The sequence below is a fragment of the Sardina pilchardus genome, chromosome 24, assembly GCF_963854185.1.
Source record: "Sardina pilchardus chromosome 24, fSarPil1.1, whole genome shotgun sequence".
NCBI lineage: Eukaryota > Metazoa > Chordata > Actinopteri > Clupeiformes > Clupeidae > Sardina > Sardina pilchardus.
This window is the reverse complement of record NC_085017.1, coordinates 13,878,699-13,888,931: the sequence shown is the minus strand read 5'-3', so window position 1 is coordinate 13,888,931 and position 10,233 is coordinate 13,878,699. Positions and strand designations below refer to the sequence as shown.

The 10,233-nt window shown below is 47.4% G+C and overlaps 1 protein-coding gene across 1 annotated transcript in view; it reads right to left on the bottom strand.

Moving 5' to 3' along the window:
• The window catches only part of ppp1r9a (protein phosphatase 1, regulatory subunit 9A), a 53,491-nt gene that overhangs the window by 40,323 nt on the left and 2,935 nt on the right, over positions 1 to 10,233 (bottom strand). The window lies entirely within an intron of this gene.

Below are 10,233 nucleotides of genomic sequence, written 5' to 3'. Positions count from 1 at the left end.
CTCCCTCTACAGGGAGCCAATAGCGGAACAGCCACCTCCCCCACCCCCCCTTGTCCACGGCCTGCCGGTCGGGCGGTCGGGTGGCCCCCAGTCCTCCTCCACCTCCAGCACTAATAGCTGCACTGGAGCCAGGATCTGCACATCCTCTGACCTGGTTAGGGCCCAGCGTCAATATAGATAGACACCAATATCCCAGATCTATATGGAATATAGGCCAGGGCAGTGGAGAGAGAGAGAGAGAGAGAGAGAGAGAGAGAAGCGGCCGGACTTTAAAAACTCTGTCAGGGGTTTCCCTAAATACAGAATACAGTACGGAGCAGAATCTGTGTAAATGGTCATGTTGCACTTTATTGATTCTCTTCACTTTCCTGCCCTGGCTCTCTTTACCACTGAATAGCGCTGTCTCCTGTTTCCACTATTACCTCAGAAGTAAACAATGCCTGAGGCGGCAAAGTCTGAAGAGGCAATTTCCTTCCATTAGAATCATTAGTATAAAAATGGACATCAGCTACTGCTCTGCACTCACCCATACAAATCATCCCCTATTAACGAGGTGAAAGCATGGTGTGATGTGTGTTTTGACAGATTTACTATGATAAATGAGCTAGATATTTAACTTTAGAGGTGTGGTGGTAATGGCAATAGGAAACACAGATGAAACCATGCTACTGTACACCATTCAGAGTTTCATTATGACAAGATGCAGAAGTATGCTTCAATTGGCTCAGAGGCAGCTTTGGGGGCTCCGACGGCCGCGAGAAACATACGAACCCAAACTAAAACGAACTGCAATTGGTGATTAGACTGTGGCAGTGCATTGTTCCCATGCAGGCCCCAACCATGAACGCTAGACCACCTCATTAGTTGTCGAGAGTTTTCCGTGATGACTCAGCGCTAGTTTAGCTTAGCTGTAGCCGCACAAACCCCGTAATGATTTCTCCAATCTTCCGTTTCGTTTCATTTCACCTCTCCTCTCCCCCTCCATCTCTCCTCTCATCAGCCAGCCTTTTGATCGATGCTCGAGGCAGCTGACGTCTTATGGAAAAAAAAAAAACAAGAACAAAACAAGAACGCACTTCTTCTCTTTGGTCTCGCCATTACAAATCAGTAGCCCCCCCCCCCACACACACACACCCCCTTCTCTTGCTTTCTCCCTTTCCTGTCTCTCACAGCATTTGATCAACAGAAAATGAATCAAAGCAATGTGAAGAGAAGTATGTTTTTTTTTGTTGTGCTTTTTGCTGGGAGAATCTAAATGACACTTGGCGCTGTGTTTGGAGCAGGGCGGTGGTGGTGGTGGAGAGCTTTGCCTCTGCAGAGGTGCAGGGGATTTTCCGGTGCCTGTTAAGCGGAGCACAGCGCTGCCACACAGAGCACGCCTGGAGATGAGCTGTCAGAGACGGCTGCACTTTTCTTCACTCCTTCCTCCAATTCATATTCATCTTGTGCAAGGCTGGAGATGCTCTGTTACTGCTTCAAGTAAGAGCCTCTCAGGCACAATCTATCTCTGTCTCTCTCCCCCCCCCAGCTCAACCTCATCTCTTCCTCTCTTTCTCCCCCCCCAGCTCAACCTCATCTCTTCCTCTCTCCCCCCCCAGCTCAACCTCATCTCTTCCTCTCTCTCTCTCCCTGTCTCACTTCATCACCCTGTTCCCTTATTACATTACACACTGTCTTCACTTTCTCCATCTAACTCTCTCTCTCTCTCCGCCCTGTCTGTCTCTCCCCTCACAACCTCTTTCACTCATCCACTCGCTTGTTGTCTTCTTCCTCTTCTGTTTGTAGCTTTTTTTTCTCCTCAGATTTAATCCCCCCCCCTCTCTCTCTCTCCTTGTCTCTCTAATCAGTTGGTGTATGCTGCCAGCATCTCCCTCCCAAGGCTGTCACTCTACAGGACTGCATGGGCGAGAGCAGTGAACACACGACGCCACCACCGCCGTCGTTGTCGTCGCCGCTGTTTCACACCCACGCTCGCGCGTGCGCCCACACGGCCCGTCCCGCCTGAGTGACTGCACTCACTTCCTGTTTACCTCGCAGCCTCCTTACACTGCTGCTGCTGCTGCTGTTGATGCTTAATCGGCACTCATCCACTGCATGCCTGCTCAACCAAGGCTGTGCTCTGGGTTTTCTTTTTTTTCCCCTTTTCTTTTCTTTTCTTTTTTTTTTTTGAGGGGGCAAAATGTGGATGGCAGCATTTTCCGTCAGGCACAGTCTGTCGGATTAGCTGAAAGGGAGGCAGGGCTGGAGGAGAGGAGGGGAAGAAGACAGGGAGAGCAAAAGGAGTGTATTTGTGTGTGTGTGTGTGTGTGTGTGTGTGTGTGTGTGTTGGCTGCATGTGTGTCAGTGTGTGTATGTGTGTAACATTGTGCTTATGGATGGGAATGCTATACTGTGTGTGTGTGTGTGTGTGTGTGTGTGTGTGTGTGTGTGTGCATATGTGCGTGCGTGCATGCGTGCGTGTGTGTGTGTGTGTGTGTGTGTGTGTGTGCACTTCTCTGAGAGGGGGGATTCTGTGTGATTGCGTAAGACAGTGTGTCTGTATGGGTGAGTAATGTGTACTCCAGGCCCCTGTGTGTGTTTATCTGTGTGGGAGGGAGAACACATATGTCTGTAGGTGTTACACGTCTCTCTCAGTCCAGCATGTGCGGGCGTGTGTGTGTGTGTGTGTGTGTGTGTGTGTGTGTGTGTGTGCGTGTGTGTGTGCGTGTGAGTGTGTGAGTGTGTATGATTGTGTGTGTGTGTGTGTGTGTGTGTGTGTGTGTGTGTGTGTGTGTGTGTGTGTGTGTGTGTGTGTACGTCTGGAAGAGCAGCATGTGGCCACTTGTATCGCTGCCTAGCATGGCACCGCATGGCGCCTTGGCTCTGGCCTGCATGGGCGCGGGCCTCGCCGCCGCTGCTCATCGCATTAAATGCCACTCCGGGTCACACGGTGCCAGGGCTCTCGCGGTGCCGCCGAGGTGGCAGTCCAAACAGAGGGGGGAAGGGGAGGGGTGGAGAGGGGGGGTGGGGGGGTTGCTGGGGTGCCCGGGCCGTGACCGTGGCCGCCTACCAAAAGCCTCACCGCGGCGGATTAGCGGTGGCTCGCAGCGCGCCTGCAGGGCCGACTCAGCGTCGCATTAACACCAGCAGACCATCATGTGGACTCCAGGCCAGCGAGTTGAGTCATTCTGGCTCTCACTCCGCACTCCGGCTCCGCACCACTAGTTTCTTCATTAAAAAAAGGGAGCCTCCATCTTCATGCTCCCGTGCAGCAGGTGCTCCCGTGCGGCCTCCTTGGCAAACTAGCGGCATGGAGGCTAGACACCGGGCCTGGCAAAGATGCCAAGGGGATTTGATGAGTCATGCTGCATGTTCCACAGGTATTTCATGCTAAACGTTAGGTGGTACAATAGCATTATATGACACAGCAGAGGTACCCTATCAGCTTTCCTCAGGCACATAAAGAAAAGATTTAGCCAGTCTTTAAGAGAGGAAGAAAGCCGGAGAGAGCTGTGTGACTAGGTGACTCAGGCTATAAGGCTCCGAGTGTATGGGGAAATTCTAAACAGCCAAATCTACATAGCAATGCAGATGTCAGTTTGGCTTTTCAGGTTTCAGGCTTTCCCCCCGTCAGTGTTTCACTATGCATCAGGTCTATTGCATCTGAAAATGCCTGGCCTAGGCTGGGAGGAAAACGCAGGTTTATTTACCTCAGCGCCTTGAAGAAAGGAGCTGACTCTGTAAGGCGGCTTATCATACCAAGGAATGCATTCTTATCCACCCTTCTTTTTAATCCCTGTTGCTGTGGTGTGCTACTACCAAGTGCCCAGACTCCCGCCTCCAATAACAGCCCACCAGAGTAACACAAAACAACTCTCACTGAGGAACCCAATGCATGCGAACCAACATCTCAACCACTTTAGACACTACACAACTGGTTTCTTCATGTATCGTTGTAGACGGCTAAGAGTGGGAGGCAATGGCATTCGCTGTGTGCGTTTGACAATGGAAGGCGGAAAAAAAAAAAAAGTATTTAATTCATGAGCCTTGACCAAGGAGCTTATGAAGGCTAATTTGTTGTGGATGAATGGCGTCATTTGTTTTTGTTTCACGCTCATAAGCTTCCCATGAGACTGGTGCCTGAGAGCTTTTAGAAAATGTCTCCAGACTCGGAGGACGAGATCTTCATAATGTCAGAGAACAGAATCTCTGAGGGGATGGCTGTGGAGTGCTAAAGGAACCTTCACAAACAACATAAAAATGATGTACAATGTTTACAAACAAAAATACCAACCAACGATATCCGTGCGTGCTCTGGAGAGGATTTTCATGTCTCATCAGACTGCATGGCATGGCATGGCAGTGGTGAAGAGTGAATTTCAAATTCAGCACAACTGTGGCACACACACACACACACACACACACACACACACACACACACAAAGCAGGGCACTGTGTCAGCGCTCAACACCTCCTTGTTCTCAGCTGGCTCGGCCATCAAAACAATACGGGACGCTTGTGCTTGACCACGGGGCCTGCCGCCGCCACCGTACCTTTCACCCGCGTCCATATACTGCTGCCATGCAGTGACCGTCCGCATCGACCCGGCCCGGCCCCTAAAACCACAGAGCAGGGCTTGTGTTTCCCGGATCGTTAAAAATTCAGCTCCCCGAGGCTCGGGTGTCACCAAAACAAGCAAACAAAAATGCCACGGCATTAATAATACACAACCCACAGACACGTACTAGACCTCCGCCACTAGGCCAAGGTTTAAAGGTTTGGCGGGAGATACTCTAGACGGTTTACCTGATTTCAGTTCCCCGATTTCATTAGGCTGTCCTCCAGATATGTCATAACGTAAATAGTCTGACAGCAATCATACATAATAAGAGGGACAATGTGTTCATTTTTTATCACAGTTTCTCTACAAACCTTACTAGATTCCTTCCCAGAAAAAAATGCAGGATAACAAATTGCATAATTCTGAACTACTTGCAGTGGTTTTGAGAGAACTCTTTTGGAGAGGCGGAAGCTAATCCAGAAATGTTGTGAAAATCCTTTGGGCCTAAAAATAAGACAACAGAAAAACCTTTTATTCCCCCAATTTCCACTCCCTCCTTGGCTCCTTCTGAACAGAGGAAATATGGCAGCAGCAGCAGAAAAGGCTGCTTCTATCTCAAGATACCACATGGAAACACTTGACTCTCTGTGCAGTTTATGCTAGACATCAAAACTGGTGGGGTGTTTAAAGCAAAAACATAGTTACAGTACTATAGTATTTCACCATATATAGTGTGAACATATCTACACTATGAAAATCCTACGCTCTGAAATCTTTGCTACTCCGAGCCCAAAGAGATATGAGCCTGTGTTACATCTGACTGAAATACTGATGTTTGAGAGTCTTTAGAGAGGCCATAAGATTATGGATGTCATTTACTCTCTCAGGCATCAGTGAGCCCATTTCTACGCTCGATCCAAACATCCGCTCAAGCCCTCCTGCTCAAAATGCCTCACTATAGACTCTGAATCATTAACTCATGACGAATTCCTGCTCAAACCATTTGGGAAGGGGACCTACAGATCCTGCCGTTTTTCCAGCGGGCTAAGCCCATTTACGTGAACATGGGAAAACCACATTGTAGACGGTGTTTACATACTGACACAGATGAGTGAATACAGATTTACATTGCTCACAGGGCGAGGGGATAATCTGCTGGTACGGGTCAGATCAGGCTGAGCTCAAACCTGATTACGCTTGAATGAAAGATGGAGGGAGGGAGAGAGAGGAGAAACTCAAGCTGTGGTGAGGACGCAGGACAGCGTGACGGCGGCAGCGGCACAGCTGCTTGGCTGGGGAGGAGGAGAGTCAGACACGTCAGGGTCCAAGGTGATTTCCACCACAACCTAGCTGCATGACTGAACACAATCGGTGTTAGCAATGGGCGGCTAGGCTAGCGCGTCACAACATAACGGTGCAGATTTCTCAGTAGAGTCAGGATACTGTACTGTATGTAGCGACCACATTACCACATTCAGCCAGTACTGTATGTAGTAGCTATTACAAAATTCCTTTCCAATCACTGATATTTGGATATGAGAACAATGCTTAACATTCGCTGTTGAAACATCAAAGGTCAAATGTGCACTTAAGCCATTAGTCATATTGCATATCACAAGTGTATTCATCTCAAAATGTGAGATTTTAGCCATACAAGGTAGCACTAGAGCACATGCACACACACACACACACAAACTCACACACGCACGCGCGCACACACACACACACACACACACACACACACACACACACACACACACACACACACACACACACACACACACACACACACACACACACACACACACAAAGCAGGAAATGTTCACACATCAGGCTTATGACAGAGCACAGTGAAGTGTGCAATTACTGTATCATTTCAGCGGGCCCATTCAGCAGCACCAAGGCCCTTCAGACTGCACTCACTTCCATTAGGCAAACCAGGAAATAGCAGCAGCGCTCTCCGCGCTAGCTCTGCAGTGACACAACACTTCCCCTGCAGACTCGGAGAGGGTCAGAACAGGTTGCTGACACTACAACAAGGACAGTGCACTCGCTGCACACTACAGGCCAGGGTGTGCTGTCCTGTGTGCGCGGGCTGTGAAAATCATAGGGAAACAAAGAATACGCAGCCCGAGCCGGGGCGCTCACAATAGGCTGTCCATCATAATGATAGCATTACTGTTCAGGCAACAAAACAGCAAACTGCAGGACGTTTGCTTTTTGCTTTTTTTCTCACAAAAGCTGTTAGGCAGAAAACCAAAATATACCACTGGAAACAAGGTATAATTTTTCAAACAGCAAGAATCGTAATGCTTCTATGAGCGTTTGCTCTCTGACAACCTGTATAACCTTTCTGAATGCAGATAATTGGTGAGTCACAAAGTAAGACAAACATAGTGCTTGAAAAGCATCACTATGAGGAAAGGGGTGACATTGCAGCAAGTCAAACTGGTAACAAGTGCAACACACAGAAATGCATTTTGCAGGCCTGTGCTTCTGGTAAATATCAATACTTGGTGCCAGCTCATTTATCAATAACATATCATAAAAAGGATGTACAACTCTGCCCAAGCACACACGCACACACACACACAGAGAGAGAGAGAGAGAGAGAGAGAGAGAGAGAGAGAGAAAGAGAGAGAGACAGAGAGAGAGAGAGAAAGAAAGAGAGAAAGAAAGAGCTTGATGCTGGCGGATCTGCTGATAATACGTCACAAAACAAAGTATCACAGTATATTGCCATATAGATTTCTTTGTCCCATCGCTTGCACCAAGTTTGTGTTACGCATAAACTCTAATGGCATTGTGCAGCAGGTCTTCCTTTATTTTTAAGAGCTTTTAGTGCCGCGTATCATTGCATCAACCTGCTTTGGAGGAGCAACAAAGCCATGATGAACAATCGCACTGACTGTGGATCTCAGCAGACCTCTGTTTCCCAACAGTGCTCCTTGGTGACTGAATGTAACGGTTACCGGAACAACCGTAGTAAATTACAAACCCACAGATTGTGCACATGTTCTCTGGCCCAGGCTCGTCCGACGTCCATAACATTTTCCACAGGATTTCTCAGCTCTATCAGATCCAGGCAGGTCAAAGAGAAAGGACTGACCTGACCAGCGTAAGTAGTTGTGTGCTGAGACTGAGGGAAGTGCATTATGTTCCTATAACTAAGCAGAGTGCCGGGGCAGAACTAACTGAACAAAATGGCTGAGTGGATTAGGGAGAGGTGTGGTGCCGAATTCAGGAATGCATCATAGACTCACTGAGCTCTGTGTATTAGCGCTCTAAGGCCCGCTCGCAGAGCGACTGTTTAGTCAGCGCGGCTGCGTACGGCACGAATAGTTTAATACAAACATCATAAACATGTCAGAAATCAGCTATTGAATTAATTGCGTAATATGAAAAGCATTAGTTGTGATTATTAATACCACAGTTACCTGATAGCTCAGTATTGATGGCCAGATAGAGTGTCTAGTAAGTCTGCAATGTGAGATACAGTGTCACATCTTCTGGGTTGACAAACGCATCTTTCTATGTCAATAGGGGGAGGGGAATAAATTCAATTTACAGTGAGTGCTTATAGCTCCCAGTCTGTAAGGCCAGCTTTCACTGCAGCTTCTGAGTAAGATTTCTAGATTAATTAAGGTTTAATAGCCTGGATGTTGAAATGATTTATCCGCTTTAAGAGGCACTAAGAAATATTACATGTGCGGATGGGTGGAGGGGGGGGTGTTTAGTCAGATTAACTGAAGACATTTTTTCAATGTCTTTCTTGTAGTCTCCACTCCTAGGGCCAGAGGTTAAGCCTGCCTCGTGCCTAGCTATTCCACTGAAGGGACACGTTTCAGGCAATATGTGTCTCTTTCTGCTGTCGGAACAAAAGACAGAGCCCTGTTTGTTCACAGCGAGCTCAGGGGGAAAAAAGTGCCGCCTCGGTTAAATATTCCATATGATTAATGACGAATGGCCCAGGCTCTTGACGCGAAAACAAATTCCTTGAACTGTTTAACAATCCCACTCAAACACTGGTCCTGCCAGCCTAAATCACACAGTGGACTTTTCCAAAGGCCTAACAATCACTCTGAATAACACGTGTAAGAAGACAAAAAAGAGTTCACCTTGCATTTACAGCACGACTAATTTAAAAACGGCTAAATGGTTGAAACTGGGGTTTTGTTATTTGTTATCTCACTGAATGCTAGTCTGTTAGCTGGTAACAGACGATATCACTGTTTCTACGACAACCCACAAGGAACAAAATGGGCAGTGGGGAGGACCTATATAGTTTATAATTAGCAGATTAATCTGAGAATTAAAATTGAGCGTACGTAGCATGGGGATGTGATCTGATTAAGGAACTCCAAGAATATGAGACACTTCATAAGGAGTGAGAAAAAAGATAGAGAGGAAGCTGAGGAAGAGAGAGAGAGAGGAAGAGGAGAGCCTGACCTTTCCTGAGGCTAAACCCAGTGCACTCCCGACTCTCGAGGACCGCAGCTTGTGTAAAAGGCAGTCACCCGGCTCCTGTCACGTTTTCAGCTTTGCACCCCCGCCCCCCTTCCCCAAGGAGAAAACTGGAGTAATTGTTCTGCAGCGATTAGGGATTGATCCCAATCAAGAAAATATTTTTGCTGTCTTGTACCACCCTCCTTTTCCTTGAACCCAATAAGCCAACCACTGATTGCTATGATTAGCTAAACCATGCTAGGTCTCAGGAGCAGCTTATGGTGTAGTTCAAAACACCGGCCAATCAATGTGAAAATAAGAAAACAAAACAATTACAAGCCATAACAACGCTGTTCATACTTTTCCATCACATACGTAAAGGTTTGATAATCTCATTATGATGAAGCCTGGGGAGACTGAATTAATACTGATACAGTGACTTAAATGGCAAACATCTTGAATCAAGAGACTATGATTCTCCACAGCTTTAGCCTAATGCTCCATGCAAGCCACCCACTTTGACTAATGCAGCGAAACCAAACAGACAGCAATTGCCATCTCCCTCTCTAACCTTGAAACAAGCTGAGCATAGTGCATTCAAGTCTATTTCACACCTGGGGATTGGTCTGCTTGTCTGGTGTGTGTGTGTGTGTATGTGTGTGTGTGTGTGTGTGTGTATGTGTGTGTGTTACTGAATGTGCATACATGTCTGAGGATTTGAAATGTGTTTGTCATTGTGTGTCGGAGGGAAAGAGAGAGCAAGAAATAAAAGCACACCAGGCAAGTGCTCAAAGCCAGAGTCTGAAAAACCAACAAAGGCCTCGGCCAAAATGACTTCTGAAGAGGCAGTTGCTTGTGTCTGCTCTCTTCCCAGCAGGCATTTTTCTGGGCTCTCCTCAAAGCACTCCAGCACACAGGCACCTCATTATCCAAAATGCCCTGCAATGATCAGCCGATATGGTGACTTGCTGAAGGTATATGTTCAGCAAATCAATAAAGGTACATTAATGCCAGGGGCAGATTACATTATCTGTGTGCTGTATGACCGAAGCCAGGAGCGTGCTGGCTGTGTCAGGTGGGATAAGAGAGAGAGAGAGAGAGACACAGAGAGACAGAGAGACGGAGAGAGCTAATGGATAAGGGGTTATGGTCAAAGGAATTATGAAATCAATTTCACCTAAACGCATTTGTTTAATGTCAAACTGCACTCAGCGCAGAGGGAGGGAGTGGCAGAGGCAAGGTAACGG